General features: G+C 46.9%; 1 protein-coding gene and 1 long non-coding RNA gene across 5 annotated transcripts in view; one reads left to right on the top strand and one right to left on the bottom strand.

The window, feature by feature from the left end:
• LOC139995617 (L-lactate dehydrogenase) overlaps positions 1-1,254 on the bottom strand; it is a 29,719-nt gene extending 28,465 nt beyond the window's left edge. For both annotated transcript variants that reach the window (XM_072019245.1, XM_072019254.1), the window contains exon 1: positions 1,138-1,254. The gene's annotated coding sequence lies outside the window, so the exon portion shown is untranslated. The remainder of the gene's footprint in view (positions 1-1,137) is intronic.
• LOC139998149 (uncharacterized) overlaps positions 1-18,245 on the top strand; it is a 105,936-nt gene that overhangs the window by 77,308 nt on the left and 10,383 nt on the right. Inside the window, exon 1 of one of the 3 annotated variants that reach the window (XR_011803190.1) lies at positions 4,825-5,106. The exons of the other annotated variants lie outside the window; for them this stretch is intronic. This is a non-coding gene — a long non-coding RNA (uncharacterized lncRNA). Of the gene's footprint in view, positions 1-4,824; positions 5,107-18,245 lie in introns of those variants that run through there. 3 annotated transcript variants of the gene reach the window in all.

Genomic DNA, 18,245 nt, shown 5'->3' with positions numbered 1-18,245 from the left:
ATCGGTAACCACTTAAGTGTGGATATAATTCGCAGAGTGGTAACAATTTGTCAACAGGCTCGGCATACAAACGGTCGATCAGCGAGTCAGCGAAGCGCGTCTAGATGAGTATGTTCACGCTCATAGTCTGAGGACATCGAGTAATCGCTCGCGGAGCTAGGATTGGACCACAGGCATAATCGCGATGTGTATACGAGTTGGCGCGGAAATTTCGTTCGAAGCTCGTTGGTACGAGCTGAACCGGAGGATCGTTTAATTCGCGGCAAACGCGATCGCTCATCCGGTGTAGCGAGTTTCAAGCCTCGAAGTTTCCGCGAACATGCGAGTAATTATCTCCGACGGATAATCGTTGGCCGCCTATTAACGGCTCACGCGGAACGACGTCTTGAAATTGCAGCTAATACTTTGTACAATATACAATCGCGTTTTACGACCTACACCTGTAGACCGTTAGCCCCGCCGGCCGGATGAGCTCGGGGAACATCGTTAATTAACAACGTATTACCACGTGATTTCTCGTAATACCGTTTCATTATCGACCAGAGAATCGCAAATTGCGGCCAACTGTGGGAAGTGAATGAAATGTTGAGTGGGCTTCGCAACTCCGACGAAAGGTACGGCGAGGAATTTTGATACAGAATACTTTGACGAATGCTATGGACACGTCTAATAAATGAACGATATGTAGAAGAAAATTATAAGCGCATATTCCGTAAAGAGTAATAAAAGGATTTATCATCAATGTAAAGTTAAAGATATTCCGGATCGTTTGAATGTCATTAAAGTCGTGCAAGTGATATTTAAGACCACTTACAGGTCATTCAGATCTAATTAATGGAAACCTTCGAGTTAGAGATTACTTAGAGATCGCATCAAGACTATTCAAGGTTATTTAGAAGCCATTGAGGACACAAAGGGTGTTTAAGATCGTTTGAAGCACATTGAGGTCATTTCAACGACATATAAGATCTCTCGAAGGTCGTCAAAAGGTGGTCGTTCCAATGTCACTATTATGCAACTTGTAATGCAATTACACGTATACCATACGAAATCGCTCACCAAATAACAGACCTCTTCTTAGAGACTCCCGCGATTTGACGTATCGCGTCCGTTTATAATTGCGACTGTGGTACTTACGAGCATTTAATTTGTACTGGAACGCCCACGTAGAACTGTACAATGGATCACGAGGCATCTAGAACTTGCGTGTACGCGCCACGGGAAACATAGAAACCGAATAGACGCGGATAGTTGATTGCCAACAAGCGGAGAACGCATGGTCCCCGCGCGAACAGCGCGCGTTGCCGCGGTGTGTAGCGATCGCTCATTGACCAGCTCCAGGACCACCGTGAATCGCCGTCGTAACGGATACGTGTAATCCGCGAAAGAACTTTTCTTTGGCGGCCACGACACCCCACGCAGGACAAATTGCACCATTCCCTCCTCGCCCTTCCCTTCACCCTTTTCCTACGTTTATCTCCGCGGTGGCTACGAATAACGTTACGGCGGTAATCCAATTTGTACGCGATGCAGTCGCGCAGCGGGAAACCCATTGACGCGCGGCTTAAAGGTTCACCAAGCCGAGGGAATCTGCTCGCCGGGCAACAAGTTCGCCGCTTTGACCGGGCCGTGTTCGAAAATCAATCACGCGGCTAGCAGACATGCGACTACTTACGCGGCTGATAGTGCTGGCACAATGGTCATTCGTTCTTAACGGAACGATACGCGGGATTAAAGGTGAATCGCTATAGTTTTTATACACGCTTGTTCGATTTGTACGTCTGCAATCTGACTGCGAATTGACTCGTACTGCAACATTATTTACGATTCGCACTGTGACATTAACGAAAATTTGTGTAGTGCCAATTTTATCGAGGTTGGTCATTTAGTTTCTGAGGATTTGAACACTAGTCGTGCACTCTGATACTAAAGCCAAAGAATTTTCAGAAAATCGATCAGGTCGATTCGATCACTTTCGAGCGGTTCATACGTGTGGCTCGAACGTAGTGTAAAACTTATTTTGTTAATATATGATAAATATGCGATAGTGAGAAATAGACGAGCAATCAACACTTTGGAAAATATATCCACGATATATTTTTTTCCGTTTAGGCTTTTCTAGTTTCTCGAAGAAGAAGAAAAGTCATGAGTACTCTGAAGCAATTAAAAGTATCCGTATAATAGTAGGTTCTATATCAATCAAATCTTCTTCGTTCGTTCTTTTTATCCATTAACTCGCATGAGATGGATAACTAAAATGCTCAGAATCATTCCTCAAAGGCGGACAGTAATTATAATCAGATACTTATGGAATGATATCTTGATACACCAAGCGCTGCTACAAATTAATCTACCAATTAGTATGTACATTCAGTTCATCCTACACCGGCAAAAACTAGCCAGGCTTAATAACAGACTACCCGGAATCGCATTTAAAGTAGTACGTACGCGATCTAATCCTAAGTGAAACAATTTCTCTAAGCTCGTTCACTCTGACTACTCATCACGTGCATATCCGTGCATCGTCCACGTTGGAAGAAACACACCGCCCAGAAGTCGTCTTATCCGGGATGCCAATTAACCGACGTTCATTCCGATACACGGGAAAACCGAATAACGGAGATCGGTAGGATAACGCGATTCATGATACCCGCTTGCAGGAATTTTGCAATACTCGCGCTTCGATACCGCGATATCTCGCTGCGTAACCGTTGTACGGGAATGCTTCTACACTTGTGATGCGTCTTCGTAAAAGTGAGTATTCCATCAGGCGATATTTCAACTATACGTCGAAAGAAATTGAGTTGAACTCGATGCGAACAAATACATTTTTTTGGTATATGTTCGACGACGTAAGGTTTTCTATTAGCAATTATTCATTGGGAAAATTTTCCATTATAAAATTCAAACGCTGTATCTAAGTATGTGATATTTCTTCTGTACTTACCCTAGATGAACTTATATATCCAATTTTGTGTGGACCGATTTTCATTTTAATTTTTTCGCGACACTCACTTGCGTGTATTTTCCTACGTTCAACTGTTTGCACACTCGCGTGATAAAATTCATTGGCTCGAACTTTATTTCTTAGCAACTTGATAACGAGCAAAAATTCGCAATTTCCGCGAGATACGATAATGTCGCGGATGAAGCCCCGTTGCAGATATTGTAACAGGTTCTCACGGCGTAGCGGTTACGAACGAATTCTAAATTAATTCGAACAATGCCACGAGGCAACGCAATGTTCCTGGCCGGTTGCCGGTCAGCCGGATAACGACCCTCGTTTCCCCGAGGCGCAGCCGGCCGTTCTGCTCGATTTCAGAGCGTAAACCGTGTAGAGGTGTCGGTCGTATCCATAACGAACAATTCACGATGAAAATAACTCTGCGATGTAGTACAATGGAGCCCCCGTGCGCGCCAGCCGCGAGGAGACAGAGAGGCCATGTATGGTGAACGATGGTGTGGCAGGTAGGTACCTTGCTTCACCGAACCCCCTATAGAGAAAAGGAAAGAAGAGAAAAAGACAAGCTGGCTTGAGAGAAAAGTTCCTCCCTCGAGCTGTTCCGCGTGAAACCAACGGCTTCCATTCGCCGTTGAACTTCCGAGTCATCGTCGATTTAACAATTAATTATCGTATAATTGAACGGTGAAGAAAGTGTTTGGATGGAAATGATTCCATTCAGAGAATTATTAGAAAATTCACGGTCTGCATCCTTAATAATCGACTACCAGATACATGTTTTATGATAAAATTACAAAGATAAAAAGGTTTCGAGCACGTTGTAGCTTCGTTGTCGGGCTTTCGACGAACCGTATCGTGAGCAGAAAGATCCGATCCCATCTAATCGCACCAAGTTCGATCTTAACTTCGATGAGATCATCGAACGAGGCACCTCCTTAAAAATACCACACCGAAACACTCATCGGTTTGCTTCGAGAAGAAAAGAAAAACGCATTACGAAACTGACGTAGCTCGTTTCGCTTCGAACCGGTGGAGACAGTCCGGTTGCAACAAACACCAGGCGAGCCAGCCGCATTCGGGGCTCGCATTTATCACGCGTATGACACTCGGTGTACGCTGCAAACGATGTAAGACTAAACGATACACGCGGCGAGAATTCAGTCCTTGAGACGGTATCTCCTTACCTAATTTCTGTCCTCGACGGCAGCACGACTCTTCAATTACAGAAAACGATGCTTACCGATATTTGCGTGCACGATCGCCTCGATACAATCGAAAACCGCCATCGTCGAAATATCCACGTTCGACCTACGGACCCCAATAAGCGACGAAACGGCGCTGACAGACGCGTCCTTGGCTCGACAACGAGCAATCGATTTGCCCCGAAGATAATCGTCGTGCGGAGGAGAAAATCGTGAAAGACCCATTGCTTTCGAACACCCACGATCGATCCGTGAATTTCAAGGCACCCACTGTGGACGATTCAGAGCCCGGTATAACGATATTACCGAAAATCGGTGGAGAGCGCGCGCGTCTTGCGACGGCAAAATTCGCGGATCGAGTCGAAACCGGACGGGGCACGCCTCCCGGGGACGAGTGCTTTTACCTCTGGCCGATCGGGGCGCGACGTACCGCGCGCTGACTATAATATCGAATATATTGGATAATGATAAAGCCGCGAGCACGTATACCCTCCGCGCACGGGTGATTGGTTATTAGTTTTGGGACCGCGATACGATCTTAATGGGAATACTTAGGTGGGAGGCTCCGAGACATTGAAGATGATCTATACTCCGACCCGTGTACACGCATCAGGACCGGCTGATAGATCGACCGACCCTATTTGTGGACCCTACCGTGCTTCCTTCACCCTTCTACCCCTCTGATTCCTTTTTTCCACCAACACACCGGTGATCCGTAAACTTATGCATGGCTACGTACACGCACACGTTCGTTGTGCACACTACCGGACACCGTGGTATGGACGACGGTGGTGCGGCAACGGCAACGGACAACGGGCAACGGCAACCCGGCAACAACACAATGCAGCCAACACTGGGACCGATAAGATCGGGATCCGAACTGCTATGTCGAGAACGCCCGCTGGGATCCACGCCTTTTTTGCACGCAACCTCCCGACCGTGGTGCGTACATATATCTGCTACCTCCCCTTGTTCTTCTACCTACGTGGCTCGTTGTTATTATTAGGATAAACGAGGTTTTCCCCCTTTCTCGCAGTTCCGGAAGAGGGCCCGATAGAAAAGAGCGCACGGCCAACGCAAAGTCACTTCCTACTACCGGTATGCTACCGGACATCTGCTCCGCTTTCTGCCTTCCCTGCGTTTCCTCATCCCGCATACTCACGCACCCGAGGGATTCTGTAACCCTTTCCTTCTTTTTTTTTTTTCTTCTTTTTTTAGTCATGCTTGACCGCGTTACAGTAGCTCCGATATTACCGTGAAAGTTGAATGGAAGCTAAGGCTGGTTTCGTTCAATCAGGCAATAGGAAAAGAAATTATAACCCGTGAGTTTTTCAATGGGTAGCTCATGTAGAGGGTATCAAAAGTCGGACAAGTGTCGAGAGGGTTTCAAGAAAGTGTTATTCTTCCATCCCCTTTTTTTTCCGTTGGTTAGAGTTTCGTGTTTCGCCGACCTGATCGAGAGTATCGAGAGAGTCGGTGAAATAAGAAGGAGAGACACGTAGGTCGGAATATTGGACACGTAGGCTTTTTGCGTCCCCTCGTTTCTACAGCGTGGTTCACCGAAATTAGATTAGGTTACTTATGACATCGACGTAACTAAATCACATTCTTCGCGTGTTCGAGTTCTTTGCATGCACCTTTTCCCGTCGTTCGGTTTGATTTATAGACTCGGGATATTCCGTTCCCCATAAGCGGCGCACAGGGAACCAGTTGCTCCTTTCGGAGCTATGGCCCACTGGTAACTCGAGCAAAAATAACGATTGTTCCGCTCTTGGATCTCGCTTCGGAGAACTGTCGTTCGGCGCAAACATGAAGTTGTACAAAGACCGTCCGTGCATTGCAATTATACGATCGAATTATTCATTTCTCAATTTACATCGGAACTTGCCTTTCCAATTAAGAAGTATGAAGAAAGCAACGATTTCTTAATCAAAGAAAACATGTCGAGAAAGAGAAACTCGTGATGTGCATACATTTGCCATTTAAATATCGCTATTTGCATTAACGGTGGAAGCCTTCCGAACTTTTGAAAAAATCAACGTTTTAAATCCACAAAGCCGTCTGACGAGGAGCAAAGTTTGACGATTCGCCGGTAGCTCCATGAATCGTAAAACAGGCATCAGAGGCTACGTGGGTGTCGCGTGACGCGCAATTTTGTGTCTAACAAACGTCTGGAATTATTCACTCGCACCAGGCGGCACGTTCTTCGTGATCCACGCTACGAATTCGTCCGACGAGACAGTGCACGCGGCGAACGCGTGACACATCGATGCGTGCATGAACTATAAACGTCGCGCGCGAAAAATACGACAATCGTCGATCTGCATATTCTCCGAGACCTCCGCCCGTCTCGACGTCATTGGTCCCTGCATTTACATGTATACGTACGCCATAAACCGACGACGTCTTATGAAGTTGCCTTCGCCGTTGAATGTCCCGCGTGTCTGTCTGTCGAGGAACACAAAATATCGGCTGTTAATGCTTCCTCCATGAATAATTAAAAGAATAATATAAAGAAGCCGTATAGAGAGGTGTATGGTTTAATTTGGACAGTAGCTTTGTTCTTTCGAGAGTTTTGAGTTCGCTGCAGGGGAATTTTGAATGGAACGGATTTTCAGACGAATATTACATATACGGAGCGTAGGCGTGAATAGATTTACGAGCACCAGGTGCGATCAAAACACCGGTTTCAAATACGGAATTTGGTAACCCATTATGCAACGAAAATGCGGGCTCTTTGAAGTTATTTTTAACACTATCGTTTTCGCTGTACAGTGTTTCGAAATGAAATAAAAACGTATGATACGTGAACACAATATGATGATACTATCACAACCTTCAACTTCTCCCAACACGTTCATCGCGAAATCATCTCGATTCACGCTTTGATTTCCAAGAAAACTCGACTTGTCCGAGGGACACGGATCGAAACGTGAGATTTCTCGAGGCTATGAGGCGAAAGATTCACGATTTCAGCTTAAGGAACCGGGAGAGGGGACAGAGAGAGAGCAGAGGACGACGAGGAGGACGTGATGAATCCTCGCGATTAACACGTCACCGTGGAAGAGCGTGTTTAATCAGCGCGCGGAGAAGACGCTGCGGGGCGTCCGCATTCGGACCGTCGGCCCTGTCGTTGCAACCCTTTCAGGCAGGCTGGAACACCCCGCTATAAATAACGGGGCGTTCTCGAGCCACGCGGGGGGATGACGATGGTAATTGTGAGTTACGTCGGTCTTTCCTCTGGGACTTGCTCCTTCGTACGCGTCTCCAACACACCAAAGGTAACGAGACTGATCGAAAGCTCTGCCCCTTTCTTACGTTCTTCTTCCGCGACTCTTAAACGGACCATGAACCAACAAGCGCACGCAACGTTTCGACTTGGGATTTATGAAGATCACCTTTCGAAAATCGAGAACACTGTTCGCATGATCTTTTTTCGGGGGATCACGCTCGGATAAATGGGATCAGTTTATAAGAATTTATTCAATCAGTAAAATTTCCTTTAAAGAAATGGACTTCGTATAAAAGGATTCCCACCGTATATTCGTACTGTACTGTCTATGTTACGAAATATGAGTGAGATAATTACCTTTCAAGAGTATATATCTATATATAAACATTAGAATTACGTAGGCATAGTTAGCAATAGGGAAAACGCCTACGTATTCCAAAGACAGCAATCAACCGCCGTGCAAGCTTGCTTAAGAATCAGATAATCTCAGCTTCGAAAAGCGACTCGTAGCGAAAGATTCTATCGTTGTATCCCAGCGACTGCCAATTAACATTTGATTCGGACGATTTTCTCATAGAAACAGACTGAGCGCATTTCGAAAGTCATAGATCGACCTGATAGAATAGCCTCTGTAACAGCCATCGAATTCTCGATCGAAAATCCGCTCCAAGCCGTTGTTTTACACGACTGTTGACGACGCAGCGAGTCATAAGTAAAACAGGTGATACGATCGAGCGTTTCACTCGATCGACTCGCGAAAATCGTCGTCGCGCAGGTGAAAGTTTTCGCGGTAGTAGCTGTTGCCCGTGGCGTAATGGCAGTCGCAGACTGAATATCCCTTGAATTCAATAGCGAAAATGCAGTCGCGTGGAACAAGACAAGAGAATACGACCGACGAATAATAACGTGTAACACCGCGCAGTGGCGAGGAAAACAGAGTAGCTGGAAAAACGGGAACGGGAAGTATGGACGATAGATATGCGCAAGAAAAAGCATCGACATCGACATAACTGCTGAATCACGGGGACTCTGAATGAGCTACGGTAGTCATGACGATATAAGAATCTATTATACAGTCACATCCTCGAATCTTTGCGTCGTGTAAGTATCATCGAAAAATATCGCACATTTGTTACGTATTCCTTGTGATTATTCATAAAGCGATAGTTCCGTGTTGGATGAGTCAATATGCAAAGCAAAGGAGATAGAATAGGGAATATTGAAAATGAATCGTTATAATGTAACGGATTTCTCACTTTACAATTCCTAGAGTCAGAGCAACTATCCGTCGTCGTGTCCTCTATTCAACGATTCGTGAGAGTCGTTTCATTTATCAGGGAATTGTTACTCGCGATGGAACCTTGCGATTGTTTACTGCTGCACCGTAGAAGCTCGCATCCAGGCAGAAAAGTGCGGCATTTATCAACATCGGGGAACAGATCGAATTTAAAGCGTCGATCTTCCCATAAAGGGACGCACCCGAGGAACAACCTAGCCTTGCCAAGATCGGTAACAATAGCCTATTCTCTTCGCTGCGTACGCAGACGAAACTTTCTTCTCTTACGGGTATTCCCGATGTACAACTCGTAGCGTCGTTAATTAATCCCGCAACCTTGGCTCGCGCGAGCAAAAAGCCAGAAAGCACGAAGCGACAGTACCATGGGTCGTTCGGTGATCGCCATCGTCCGATCTTCGCGATCTTCAAACTTTCTCTCCTTCTCTCTGTGTCCGTCCTCCGTAGTCCGGCTACCGTGCCTCCACATGCGTGGCCGATGAAAATGGCATCGACGTTATTAATTAATCGAAAGTCGAGCGACGTCGTGGTCGTTCGTGCGCTCTGATCGGCTCCCTCCTTGTTCCGCTCGCACGAAAACCGAGAGACGACGGGCACGGGAATCGACGAGAGGTAATATCTCTGCGATTAAACGCGGTGGCCCTTCGGGACCACCGATCATCTCGGGAACGGGCGGACCTGTGGTTCGCCGGCGAAGTCGTTCGGCAAAAACCGGGCGCTACGCAACACCGGACCCATAAACAGCTTTTTAGGCGATCAGCGTGCGCTTGAATATTCAACGAGCGGATCGTGGCGCGCCGCCGCCGCCGCCGCCGCGGACGGAGCCGCGCGGCAATTAATATTGATTTTATTAAATCGAACTTTTTACACGGGCCTCTACTCTCTGGCCAACTGTCGCGACTGTTTCGCGGCAGCCGAAAATACGCGCGGATCGCATACCACACGGCTACCTCGCGGTTTTTCCACGCTTTCGACTTCGCGGATATGGCCTTGCGCGCCTGTGATCACCCTCTTTGTATCGGTGTCGCATTTTTCGGGAAGAGAAATCAGTGGGAGAGGGTACGCGTTTTCGATGCCGGTTCGAGCCTTCTGTTCGTTTTTGTACAACGAGGAATATACGTGTGGACGTCAATTTTGCAAATTGATTCGGTTTTGGCACAGGTACAGTTAAAGATTGCGGTCGCTCGATGTAATTTTGCTGTAAGAATCTCGACGAACGTTAGTACACGTCCGAAATGAATTGGTCGCTCGAGGCCACTTCCTTCATTGTGAACGTTGCAACGGATGCAACGCTGAAGCAATTAAACGGCCAATTTGGCGTATGTCGCTATTAAAACGATCGTAAAGCTGCGGGTTATTATCAGTAATTAAATAGATCTCTGATTGTACCACTGGTTCATTGTAATTTGCCTTGTCAGTGTCCTTTTCTTCCTGCACTTCGGTGCAGGAAAAGAAGTCTGCATTATTAAAACGGCATTAAAATGACTTTTTCTTCGATGATCAATACCTTCGCGAACTCTTTTAAGTGTCGCTCATCGAGCTTCGATAGTACACGGAAAAGGATCAAGGAGAAAAAATCGCAATACAACTACGAGCAACGTGTACAATTTTGTGAAGCGTTTCCCCTTTTATCGTCTCCTACCTGCTGTTTTCAGCTCGGGGCTTAAAGAGGGATCGTTTCCTGACTCTTCTTTCCTAGAACTGGGTGTCAAGTCATTGCCTGATCTCACTTTTATTACCTCCGCTGTTATGCTGTCGACGTTTCCACGATCATAAGCAACGAAACGTTCTCTTTAGAACACCATAAATCGGACACGTTAACTCAACATCTATCTAACATTTGACTACCGTTTTCCCAGACTGTACGAAATAAATTGTGTTTGAGCAGATTTGAATCACTCTACTTGGTACGCGTGATTTCAGTTCGGCATTCGGAAAAAGAAGGACTTCATCTTCCGATAAGTAATAAGACAAAAAAGAGAGCGCAATCATACGTATAACGCGATATCAAGGGGTTCATTAAGAGAAGTACAGAACCGAGACAGCCGCGAATCTCCAAAGGCGAAAAGGTGGTTCATTTACTCATCGGAGCAAATTTATTTGGCCAATTCTGGAGGTTGCCGATGATATCCCGACGGTGAACCATGGAAAAGAGACAAAAGCAGGAGGGTGGCGTGATCAGTGGCAGATGCCGTGATCTCAGTAGGATGCCAAGCGGGGCGTCTCAGAAGTGAAGACGTTCGAGTAATTGGCCCTCTGGTTCGATTTCAACCGTTGCATAGCAGCCACGCCAGGAAATCTCGATTCGAGGGTCCACCAACCAGTCCCCTTGGCTCTCGTTACACCACGAGCAGAGGGAACGCGAACAGTGTCGGCGGGGAGCTACTGATTACAGAGCCGTCCGCGACTCCCTGCTCTCTTTGCCGCGCGGCTGACCAGCGAGTCTCCGCGCGTCTTTAGTCGTGATCCCAACACTCGCCATCACCTTGTACTCTTGGTACACGTGTTACCTGCCGCGCATAATAAGGCCAGTCGTGTACCCTACTCTCTTTCGCTCCTATTCCCTTTCTTTTCCCAGATAACCCCTTCCTGTTTCTTTCTTTTATCCTTTAATCTTTTTCTTTCTTCTTTTCTCCGGTTGTGGTGCAGTTCGCGCAACGTCGAACGATCGAACCGATTCATTCGCTTCTCGGAAGTCACCGAGCGCGACCGCGAGCACAAGCACAACCGCTTCACTGTTTACGACGAACGCCTCGATGATTCTCACGATCCACGAAGCGGTGAGAGGATAGCCAGGAGTTGCAGATCGTTACCGCGATTCGTTGTTACACGGATGACGGCCGATGAATAGAAATTTTAATCGATTCGGCATTAATTTGATCGGCGCTTTATTCGCGAAATGACGGCGGAGCTCCTAGCCGACAGGGGCACGAGTCATGTAACGTTACATCGATCTGTGGAGAGGCTCGTTAAAACGGCGATTCACCCCGGTCGGAATGCTGACTCGCGGCAGCCAGCCTGCCGCGGAAGGCGTGGATACTGTCACGCTTGCGCGCGACCAAGACAATGACGCGGTGAAAACGACCGAACGCTACCAACCGGGAATGCTTCCTCGTGAAACGTTCTCCAGGTTGAAACGGACACGGAGAAGAGAAGAGACGAGGCAAGTTTCTCTTCCGTTTGTTCGTTCAGTTGGTCGTTTTTGCTACGAGGTCGGTCGAGTTGATGGTTGCGACTCGAGTGACGGAATTTACTCGGCTGCTTAATTACGAGCGCCCTTTCTTGCCGACTCGTTTGCGGAATGTGTTAATTTCACGATAGCGCGCGTTACGGAAGGCGTGGACGTTGTCACGCCTAGACAACAGGAACGCGATGACGAAGTTGAAAACCTTGAATCACCCGCGATGCTATCGGACCGAGGTTCATCGCGTTTCACGCGCCATCCTGTTGCTCGATTTTTCTCGTATAATCGTCGAGAATAATCGCTGTCCTTCTGTGCTGCGTGCGATCGTCGCCGTCGGCTGAGATGCAAGATCCACGCTGTTACGTCTGATCGCCATCATCGTTCCAGGCATCGCGTTCACGTGTGCGTATGTGCGTGTAACGATTTTATTATGTATGCAGCTTTGGTAAAAAATACCCTTTATATTAGCCAAGACGAGTTTCGAGCATCTTTCGTTATAGCTACACTACCGATCGTCTCTATTAATCGCTGTTTAGTATATGCACGTCTACGTCTCTGTGACCATCATGAAGCAACAATTAGGGATGACACACAATCGACCGTGCAATTATCCGACAAATTACGGCGAATTATTGGCAAAGTATAGTCCCATCTCGCGCGACCATCTATGCACAATGCATCGAATCGATGTTTACGACGAAACCGTGGGCGGTTTGTGTTAAAAGCGGTTTCGTATCGTACAATGTGTCACGATTAGAAAAGCGTGGGACGAATGACACAGAATAACGCTTGAATAGATCCGGAACGAGTGTTTAACTGATCACCTATAGTTCGATCGGTTTGGTATTCATCTGAACGTCTTCCTCGCGTAATCGTCGCGTTGAATAACTCCTTGTCAGCCACTAGAAACGAACCTCGTAAAGCTCTGTTTGCATACACACGCGGTGCATTATCAGCGTGAAATCTCTCTCTCTCTCTCTCTCTCTCTCTCTCTCTCCCTCTCTCTCTTGTCTCTTTATATCGTCTTCATCGTCGTTCGTTCGTTGGTACGAACAGAATCCTTCTCGAAGGATGAACACGTTCGCGACAGGAAACGTCGGAGACATCGAGCGGACAGTTTTTCGAGCGATCGACTCGCAGGTGGTTTTCGCGACGTCGCGTGTTCCCGTCGCACGATACCATCTGCGCCACTAATTCCCGACGATTCAGCGAAAGTGACGAGCACTGCTCGTAAATTTACCCGGTAAACCGGGCGGAACGGTTCCATTGGGGACTGGATAGCCGGCTCTCGTGACTTATCCAGCAACCACGAAGAGCAGAGGAGCGAGCGCGCGCGCGTGAGCAAACGCGAAACCACGCTGAAGCGGACAATGGGACCGGCCGAGAGTTGCCACACCGGCCATTGTTTTTGCGCCGCCACGTCGTCGCGCTTTTTACCTGCATTAACGCGAATTGATTTCACGTGAAACTGGCATCGTACACCGTGAACCAACCGGTGAAATCTTGTTCTCGTGCGCCAAAGATGCACAGCGTATACGTTGCTACTAAGTGACGGACCTTTGATTTGTTGGTTGCTTCTGCCGAATAGAATTGGAGAGACTGTGTGTTTCGAAACACAGAACGGTATAGTGAGAACAAATACGGAAAGTGTTTGCGCTAATTGAAGCATTCGCTCTTAATTTCTTACTGCAAATCGATCAATGCTCGATGTTCATGAACGGCATTGTGTGATGGTATATGAAATACAAAAGCCAAAACGATCAGGTCCATTGAAGTTAATCGTTTGATTTATGAAAGCTATATTTATGGACACTAATCGTGTATTGTGATACTATGAGAAACTTTCAGTAAATAGAGTTAATCAGTCTGGTTTTCAAATGATTCATACATATTTCAAACATGTCAGATATCGCAATCACGCGCGACAATAAAAGCAATGCTCGAACAAGATGCTAATTGTCTAGGATAATTAGCTTGTTTTACCAATTGGGACGCATACTGGAGCGGTTAGAAGAAGCTCGCGTAAATCAATCAGTCGGTGTACGAGCGTTTCGACGAAGGATAATTGGAGTAGCGACAAGTTGATCAGCGCGGCTTCTTTCTCCGTGTGGCGTGGAATGGAGCGGATCGGATTCTACTCGTTCGATGTACGATCCATGGAGCGGTGTCGGAGCCCTTAGTCATCGACTGGCCGCATCGCGAGCGTGCCTTATGAGGATCAAAAGAAAAGAGTGAGCTTGGTGTTCCGCCACCCTTGCCACCTAATTACTTATTCCAGCGCAATGACCTCGCTGTTACATTCTTTTCCTATCTCCTTCTTTTCGTTCTCTTCTTTTTTTTTCCGCTCGATAATAGATACTTCTTCCGTATAAATGATTTTAAACGACGTTTTAAAGACACCAGAGAATATTCGAGCAACAGAGCCATTGGACTATCACGCGGACCGGCAACACGGTATGATTCCAACGCTCATTGCGAATCAACCGGTGGAAATCCGGTGCAACGAACCATTACCGAGAACGAACGAACGAACAGAAAGAACATTGTTGCGAAAATAGATACATGGAGACGAACAGAACGCGCAACGTTTCGTTCCAACTGCATCGAACGTTGATCGATAAAACTCATCTTTTAAACGTGTTCCAACGACTCCATTATTGAGTGGAATATTGCTCATTGTTCTTACATATTCATATGCGATTATCTCGACGCTTGCTCGCAGCGAAGGTGTAGACATTAGAATTACAAAATCCAGGATGCCAGGCGGTTTGAATAGCGACGCGTCATAGGTATCGCTATTCGGCATTGTGTTCAATCAATTGTCGGAGAGATCGACGACGGAGGGGCGAGAGACCGACAGGGTGAAAGGCAGAGAGGGATTTCTCTCGCTACGTCCATCCGTAGTCAGTAATGTTGATTGCGAGGAATCCTGTATCGGCTTCTCTCCTCTCTCTGTTCTCTCGGGTTTCGCCGCGGTTCTTGTCGTCGCGCAACTCCGCGTTTCACTGCGCCTCGTAGCCGCTCAAACCGCTCCCGCCAGGATGCTCGGCTCCCTTCTTCCGCCACGAATCGAATCGCGATCGGATGTCTGTTACCGATGTCAATCTACCTTTTTGCGCTCCCGTCGGCTCGACGAAAATCGGCCGAGACACGGTGCTGACTCGACGATTCCTCCTCGATCGCGGTTCCCACATTTCCTTTTGCCTCTTCCGATTCGCGTGACTACGAGCTTCCTATCTTCTTTGTTCTCGATTCGACGAATGATTCGATGAACTTTTCTTGAATTTCAACGATGAATCAGTAGAGTCGCTTGATATATGGCTGTAATCGAATATTTTTTTCGAATTTCTAAATGTTATTTCGAACATTGTTTGGGTTGGCGTGAATGCTGAAGGTGGAGATTTCTAATTCCTATATTTAACGGAGTTGACACCCAAGATAGGGAACGTAGATCTTAGTCTTCGTGACATTAGTTACGTGGTGCTTCGTTTCATCCGTCCTTTACCAATCCTTCCGGGTTATCAGGTTCCATTCCAATCAACAACCTTCGCTAAACACGAAATACACCTCGCTCGTACACAACCAACGCTTAATTTTCAATTTATCGATTTGATCTAAAGATCTGAGATAGAGGAGATTTCGAGATGACGCATCACGGTTTTCTTCGTTATATTACTAAACATATAGAGATCGTAGTCGCATCGATAAACTTCTAAATAAAAGGTACATACCACGCGTTCCTGTCATTTACGCCTATTCTCACACTTAATTAACTCGTCACGACTCTCGCAATAAATAGAGATAAACGATGAGCATTCTCAGAAAACGTCCCACGATAGTTGTTACGAGTATAGTCGACGTTCGTTCGTTTGCCAAATCTGTAAAATCCTTTTGAATAAACCGAGATCCTAATCGCGCGGAGATTAAAAATGACGGGGGCTCGAAAAATGGTACAGGTGACCGAAGGTGAACAAATAATTATGCAAATAGACGAACGATAAGATCGACGAGAAAAAGCGGCGCCGATCAAGCAGCCCATTAATATCTACATTCCTACATTGCTTCGTAGGTTCACAGACTTAATTTTGTCCGAAGAATGAAATTCCAGTATCGAAATTTATGGAGACACGCCAAGTTACAAGAACGCTTTCTACACCGTTTTGTCACGTCTAAGTACGGGCATAAATCTCTGCTACGCTTTTTCTCTATCGCCTCGTACGGTTCCGACTACGCGACGCGTAAAATACCCCTTTCCGCTTATCTTCGTGAACATGTCCGCGAAAAATCACGAGCATTTTCGCGTTTAGATGCTAAACTTCAACTGTCGGCAGGTAGCAGTCTTCTCGATCTAATCTTCGTCGCGTATTTCTTAGAAACGATCGAGTCGAGCGAATTCTCGTTTTATTATCGCGATACTGGCAGATCAAAAGGATTCTTGTATAGTATGTCGAGATATACTACGTCTTGATAATTCTTAATCATCCTTTTTTCTATTTGATTTTCCTATTTTTCTCAGTTTGTCCGTTTTCTTCGCTCTATTACACAGCAATGTGTAACGTGGATTTTTCTCTTTCTTTTCTGGTTTTCCGTTTGCCTGTAACAGTAATTCGTTCATGCGCTTCAGGCTAATGCGCGCACGCTTGCGTCAGCGCGCGCCGGGGTGTTTTATTGCCGTGAACCATCGACATTCTTCCCTCCAGTTCTTCTTTTCTTTCACCCTTTCCGCGACTCTGACCACACTTGCTCTCGACGCGTGCGTGGCCCTCCTTCTTCTGATCCTTCTCCCCTCTCAATATCTCACGGTTACGCTCGACTTCTTTTTATCTTCGCTCCCACCGTGCTTACTCCGTTACCTGTCGAACGAACACCATTCGAAAGTAAATCCATCGATTTTGAAGCTTGAAAAAATTACGATTCTTTTTCCTCTTTTCAATAAACATAGATTTTCGATTCGATTCCTTTAGAGATTCGTGACTTCAATTTTCTATACGAACGAAGATTCGTCCGATTTAAATCGTACTTAAAGCAAATTCCCGCCGCGTGCACGGAAACTCGACTGATCGCCGTGGAGATCTCGCGCGAACCGCTCAGCATGTACACACACCTCGGCGACGAGTTAGAGCGTACTCAAGCCGCAGGGATTACTAGGAAACACCGGTAGTTAATACGAGTCCTTCGCCGATCGTATCGGTAATAGAGGATCTGGCAGGAGGTGTGATAGCACACAGGACTTAACGAAGAGCAAGAAAAGCAGGAAGGAGCGATGTCACGCCGAGACGTTGCTCTTCCCTCGAGACACCTTAGTGCTCGGTGAAACGACCAGCCATGAGGCAAACGACGACGACGACGACGACGAGAAAGCTCGAGAGGAGGACGAAACAGAGGAAGAGGGAAGCTCGGTTGACGGTACTCGTTATCCCGACTGACTGCCAACTCTCGAGCAGTACTCGTTGCGATATCTTCGCAGATTCGTATCTGGGGTTACAGATCTTGCTTGGCGTTTGCGTACACACACGCGTATACCCGCGATGCTCGTTGATCCGGGAAATCTTCCTGCCTGCGTATCCGCGAACAAACAGGGCGTGGAAAAGAAGTCACTGCTTGAGAAGACACATCGAACGGCTCGTATATGTACTCCGAATGACAAAGAAATAAAGTGGCTCCCACTCGTTTACTGGTATAGCGAATAATCGATACCGGTGTTGATAGAATAAGCCAATAAGTTACGAATGTCCAACTTTATGTATATATCATGACCCCAAAAGACGCAGCAATGAGGCTAGAAGACCTTTGGTCCATACTATGGTTCGTTGATTCGTTTGGTAGGTTTTTCGAGCAACCGCGGAGCACAAGCAGCTCTAGACTCTAACTCTCTCTCGGCCCATTCCCCCCGTTTCCACCGGTCCTCTCTGTTCACCTCGTATGCAAACCGGCTTTGCCATCGTGAAAACAAAACGACGAAAGAGAGAGAGAGAAGGAGACGAGGAGACGGTGCTTGAAGCCACCAGGAAACAATCCTCCTCCCTCTCCTTTCTTCTCGATCGTCCTCGCCGTTGTCCTCCGTTTCTTCTTCTTCTTTTCCGCTCCCTCCTTCCTTCCTGTTCTCCTGGCTCATCCTCGACCCGCTTCTCATTCCACCATCCCCGGTTGCTTCTCCTTTTGTACGCGACATCAGCGACGCCGTGCAACATCTACGAGATCGGCGATCTCTCGCCGACGACGACGAAATCGTCCTTTCTTCTTCCTTCTTTTCTCTCTTTCTCTGATCTCGTCTTCCGTGTGGTACAGAGAGGCAGAGAGAGCAGACGCAGAGAACGAAGGCCGTTTCACGGATTCCTTCGAAAACACGGCCGCGACTTCGCTTCGGACCT

Source organism: Bombus fervidus, chromosome 2 (genome assembly GCF_041682495.2).
Source record: "Bombus fervidus isolate BK054 chromosome 2, iyBomFerv1, whole genome shotgun sequence".
NCBI lineage: Eukaryota > Metazoa > Arthropoda > Insecta > Hymenoptera > Apidae > Bombus > Bombus fervidus.
The sequence above is the reverse complement of the archived record's forward strand: the minus strand, read 5'-3'. Positions and strand labels throughout refer to the sequence as shown.